At 38.9% G+C, this 6,046-nt stretch overlaps 1 long non-coding RNA gene across 2 annotated transcripts; it reads left to right on the forward strand.

Moving 5' to 3' along the window:
- The first annotated feature begins 350 nt into the window (after positions 1-350).
- LOC125544059 lies at positions 351-5,821 on the forward strand. 2 transcript variants are annotated; one of them, XR_007299250.1, is made up of 5 exons: positions 357-760; positions 1,979-2,096; positions 2,954-3,061; positions 3,813-3,913; positions 4,227-5,821. It is a non-coding gene; the product is annotated as an uncharacterized LOC125544059 (long non-coding RNA). The 2 variants fall into 2 exon arrangements; XR_007299251.1 differs by having other exon boundaries at positions 351-760; positions 1,979-3,061; positions 4,263-5,821.
- Positions 5,822-6,046: the final 225 nt, after the last annotated feature.

The raw sequence follows: 6,046 nt of genomic DNA on the forward strand, positions 1-6,046 counted from the left end.
ATGTGATAGTTATATTGTTGAATTCATTCATGATGCTACTGAAAATCATTATGAGGGAGGAACATATGATTGTAGGAATTGCAATAATATCAACTTTTCTCTCTAGGTGCTTAAAGTTTTAAAGTTATGCTTGTTCTGCCTTCTTATGCTAGTTGATTATTGTTTTCATAAGTTGTTTGCTTACAAAATCCCTATGCATAGAAAGAGTGTTAGACTTAAATATGCTTGTCATATGCTTCATGATGCTTCCGTTATGTTTCAATTCTTACCTTTATGAACATTGAACATATAAAGAATGAGCTAGTGCGCCCAACTAGCAGCACCAGGCATGTCTCCTTTTATTCGTAATGTGGGCGGAGAGCGGAGCCAACGAACGAGCGAAAGAAAACAAGCTGCACATCCCGTCTCACCTAGACCACCTCTCGTCCCCGCACCCACACCCAATCCGGCGCCTCCTTTCCTCCCCCAGTCACCTCTCCTCCTCCTCCTCCCACAATCGCCCCCATCTCCTCCTCCGTCTCCATTTCTGGTCGGGGCGCCGTCTCCTCTCCACCTCGTGCCCCCCTCTTCCCACTCCGCCACCTCCGCTCTGCTGCACCCCGCCGCTCCGAGGACCATCGACGAGGTGAGGACAGCGGTGCCATCGGACCCGCCGACCCGGAGCCCGCGCCCTCCTGACCAAGCACCGTCCGCCTCCTCCCCCTCCTGTCGACGCTCGCAGTCGTCCCCGGCCACACCGGCCGCCATCGCATCTTCGCACGTGAGCAGCCTCTCTCCCCGGCTTCCTGCCTTCTCTCTCTCTCGTGGCCATCTCTAGTAGGCTAGGGTTCTCTCCGGGACGGGGACACCTTAGTTGGTTTCTTTTTCTTCATATATGTAGTTAGATCTTAGATGTGCTGCCATCTTGCTGTAGGCAGTGGAATTTCCCCTATAGTCTGGAAACTTTGGTTTCTGTATTATTTTTTAGGAGTTGCAAAATGTGATCTTTGGACAAGGGAGTGATGGTTAGCCCTTAGCAGTCTTCAATTATGGATCACTTCAATTGATTCATTAATGTGATTTTTTCTTGTTTGACATAATCCCACACTTTAGGATCTGGCAAGAATTAATTGGATTATAGTCTAGGTCTGGTCGTGCGTTAAATGGCGAAGGGGCCGCCCACAAGGCACTAGGTCCAATTTCATCGAAATGCTACATCTACCTACTGCCTACTCCACTTGTTCACATACAATTTTTTGCTTTTCTCGGCATTTTTGCGTGGGTCTCTTTTTATGGCCAGCTTGACAATTTTCTCTTTAAGGAGTCGTTCAACTCAGAAAGAACAAAGAATGTTCATGTCAACCTTGGTTTTTTCTACAGTAGTTGGTAATCACTCTGAACAATAGTAGATCGGTAAAGCCAACAGTAGTTAGTTTGAGGCTGCTTTTATCTTTCCTACAATAGTTCATTCCAATTGTTCTTAGTTTTTACTGTAGTTGTTAATTTGATTACCTATTTTACAAGAAATAACAATCATTCATATATGCCATCTTATTCTTATGAAATAATCTGAAATCTATCTTGTCATACCAGGTCTCCTGTTCTCTAAGGAAAAACTATAACTACAGTTTTAACTGATGTGATTAAGGATAGTGTTGGTCGGCCACGTCTAGATTCCTTTTGGCGCTGTTTTCCTGATAGAGTATCTTTAATGTGCTCACCTTAGGCTGTTGCTTCTTTGTGCTCATCCATAGCAATACTATTCTCATTAGCTCATCCATGGCAATACCGTTCTATGCACTAATCGGCAATGACACAACTACACATAGCGAGTACTACAAATCATGATAATGTTTTAGGGCATTTTTCTACTTTGTGCAAGAAATTTAATTTGATGGATATGCGACCTGTTCTCTCTTGATTATGTGTGGATTTTAATACACAGTTATTTCTGTAGAAGGTAACTTGATTGACACTGTTTTGTTATTTCTATATGCAGAAAATGCAAGCTCGGCTGATGGATTGCATACTATTTGGCTGAGTTGTTTTGTTCTAAAGATACAAACGAGCTGAAGACTTCTTTTGTATGGAAATTCACTATGGAAACCAAAATAATGGTACTCTGCACAACTGTTGACTTTCTTGCATCGGTTCTTCATTCTATAAGTCACACCTTTTCTATTTGGTAAAAGAAGAGTGAGCTCATGCTTGAACTCCCACCATATATGTTAACACTAGGATACTGTATCAAACCTCTGATCCTTCATAGTTTTCCCTTGCATTGCCTCCTTTAACTCTTCAGCTGGACCTTTGAAAAGAATGATTTTTTGGTTATATAATTTATTATGTTTTTTTGGTTGTCGAGAGGTAGAATGTAAAGTAGGCTGCTATTTTCATTATATTCATATGCAGATATTTGATATAAGTGAATATATACCTTTTGGTAGTTGAATGTGCTCTCCATTAATATCACTGATATATTTGAGCTTCAGAGAAGGATATCTATGCCATTTTGTTTTTGGTTTTTGAACAAAAGAGTGTTGTATGTGTATCGTAAAGAGGATTAAGCAGCAAAATTACCAATTTAGCAGGATGTGGCTGATACGTATAGAGTGGCTTTGCTTAGGTCTGGTGTTACTACTATTTCTTTCATTGTAAAACTGAAGTACGGCAAAGTTTATAGATTTATCAACCATGCTTTTGGTGCCAGTAGTTTTGACTGTAGCTGTTGTGCAATTCCGTGTGTCTGTGATCTATTGTTTAAATATAACATAACATTATGAAATTGTTAGTTGTTCTCTATGTATGAGAAATTATGAAAGAACTGTCTGCTAGGGGTAAATAATCTTTTTCGCTGTTTGATAAAACAGTTAGGCCGCTACCCTCTCATATATTTTTATTCTCTATTGAAGAAATTCCTAGCCTTCAATACTATTTTCTCCATGGTTTTTATGTTGTGCATTCTACAATGCAGGATACTGAATCAACAGTTACACGAAAGTTTGATGTCGTGTGAGTAGCAGAAACTGAAAGAATAAGCATTAGTCCTCTGAGAAGAGGTTGACATTATATGCCCCTTCAGGTAATCAATTTGCGTCTTTAATCTTTCTGTGTTTTTCTTTTGTTTTTTACTTTAAAATAGAAAAATAGAATAACGACAGCCTAGCTAATTCCATTTTTTGTGCATGATATATTTTGATCTCAAATGCATTTCAATGGCTCGATGTTCCATTTAATCTTTTTTCCATGTATCTTCCATTTAGACATACTGGATGACCAACTTTTCATAAACTAATAACCAAGGAAACTTATTTTAACAGTTGCAGCAGTACCTACTAATATTTGCCAATAAATTATCCATGATATGTATCTTCCATTTTATTAATTACCAAAAAATAAGGATAACAGTGGACACCCCAAACATTATCTCTGAATCTTAATTGTTCATCCTTAATGCTTGAAATGTTCCACATGATGTTTGCTGGTAGAAAGATTCAACATATATGCACTTGGAATGCCTTGGTAATTGATGATTTTGCCATTTGGAGCCCACTTAGTATGCTTTGGTAATTAGCAAAATGAAACTACTCAAGCAAAATCATTTTATCATTAACACTCTTGGCATTCTCTTGCATCCGAAGGGACCAATGATTTTGCCATTTGGGAGCTCATGCTTATGGTTAGTTGTATAGCTATAATTTCTCTGTACATACACTTTTTCCTTAGAGAATTAGAATCATTTGTTCCTGGTAGTCTCATTGTACTTGTTCATTTGTTCCTCTGGTTTTTTCTTCTCGGGTTGCTTTATTCCATATTTTGCTCATGTGCTGCAGTGCTCGCTTTTGTCTTCCCCTGATGTTCATCGTCTCAAGGCTACTGACCTAGGAGTAGTCATATGCAAGTTCTGGTTATCGCCCTATCCTCTTTCCTGCAGGTATGCAGGAATCTCTTATCCAGATTCTAGCTATACATCCTTTACTATGACAATCTCGTGCTATACTGCAAAGCATACTCTTTATATAGCTACTAATTTCGTAATGTTGTTCGCTGATTGCTCGCTGCTATCTTCGCTTCATATGGTCGCCGGCTGGACACTTGCTGCTATCTTTGATTCATAAAGCACACTATATTGCCTTTATTTTTACATGTAAATGTAAATGTTGACAAGTATATTATTCTGGTTGTTGAGTCAGTCTATTGATAATAGTTAATGTGTGCTGATTCTTATTCTCTCAATTCCTCTGAAGTCTGTACTTCCTGCTCAATTTGGAATGCATGATCAGAGAGATATGGCGAGGGAGGTGGCGAGGAAGTCGTTGGTGATCTTGAAGAATGGCAAGACGCCGAGCGATGCACCGTTGCACCAACTGCCCAAGATGCCGAGCGACGCGCAGCTGCTGCCGCTGCCCAAGAAGATGACAAGCACAAATGATGGTTTGATCTGTGTGCAGTTGCATTGTTTATTTCTTAATCAGTGGAGATCATTTTTATTAATTATTTTGACACGAACCCTATGCTTTCTGTCAAGAGATTGTTTTTGTAGTTGCCTATTTATTGTTATCTACCATTTTTTAAATCTTCTGCAGCATAGCATGTGCAGTACTATACTCCTATTATGCAAAGACTTCGGGAGGATTAGCAGTTTCAAATTCTACTATCGAGTTGTTTGCTCTTTTTGAATTACAAATGCCTACCCAAGGTGTTATTTTCTCGCATCCTAACCTTTTAAGATAATATTCAGATGAACTTCTGGATGCAACGTCCTGGGCATGTGCTTTCGAGCAATATTTGAATAAAGATATCGGCATTTTTTGTTTCCATTTCCAGCACAGCTTCCTCTAACCAATCCTATTACTATTTGTGTTCCTGAAATTTCCATTAAAGCGCGAGAGGAGCGAGGGTGGGGGTGTCGAGCTGCGACGAGGTGCCGTTCGGGCGCGATTTTTCCACTAATTTTCTATATTGCTTATTTATGCATTTGTGACCATAGCTTTCCACTTTAGCTCATAAACTGGATGGTAAAATAGAGTTTGCCCACTTCATATCTATGTTGTCTTATTAGGAAAATAGAGCTTTCCACTTTAGCTCATAAACTGGATGGCAAAATAGAGTTTGCCCACTTCATATCTATGTTGTCTTATTAGGAAAATAGAGTTTGTTTTATAGCTGATGCTTAGGGCCAGTTCTTTTCTCCCCAGCTTCTCCTAGAATCGTCACTGCATATATTTTTTACAATCCTATCTAGTTAAAGTCTAATTAGCTAGGATTGTAAAAAACATATGGAGTGGCGATTCTGGGAGAAGCTGGGGAGGGGGGCGATTCTGGTAGAATCGCCCAAAAGAACTAGCCCTTAATATGTCTTATCGACCGGTGAATGCTTAACTTTAGCTCATAAACTGGATGGCAAATGCTAATTCTGATGGGGCTTTTGCCATTTATTGTTTTATGGTTGTCTAGACAGCTGATGGCATGCTTCTTTCTTGCTTATTGTTAATTCTTTTGTACAGGGTCCCTCAGCTACTTATGCTTTGCTAGACAATGAGAGTATGTAGATAGCATGTATGGTTTTTACATTGTGTTTGCGCAGGTTGAGATGCATCACATGATGTTTTCCTTTTACATTTATAAGTATTATAGAGTCCTTTCTTTTTCCACAAGGGGCGGTAGCTGTTCCATTTGATTCGAAGGACAAAGAGTTGATCACAAAGGAGTAGCATTCAGGATATACACACACATAAGAGTGTAGAACCAAATTATATGATGTAATTGACCACTATTTCTATTAACTTCTCTTGTATACAATGTTCACGAGTTCATGTATTAAGTACATTTTATCGTGTCACTTGTGTTTACTTTTTTTCAATGCAAGTTTACAGCTACTCGGAGTTCCTAATTGTAGACTCAACTATCTTGACCTACCGATGATCTAATTTGTGGCATTATTACCTTAAGAAAATATTTGCATTTAAGGGGTATAAGTCTTACCAAATGTACTCAAATATACGGTTATTAAAAAAATACAAATATTTTCAACACGAACATGGTTTTAAACGGATCTTTACGCCAT

The sequence above is a fragment of the Triticum urartu genome, chromosome 3 (assembly GCF_003073215.2).
Source record: "Triticum urartu cultivar G1812 chromosome 3, Tu2.1, whole genome shotgun sequence".
NCBI classification, from domain to species: Eukaryota; Viridiplantae; Streptophyta; class Magnoliopsida; order Poales; family Poaceae; genus Triticum; species Triticum urartu.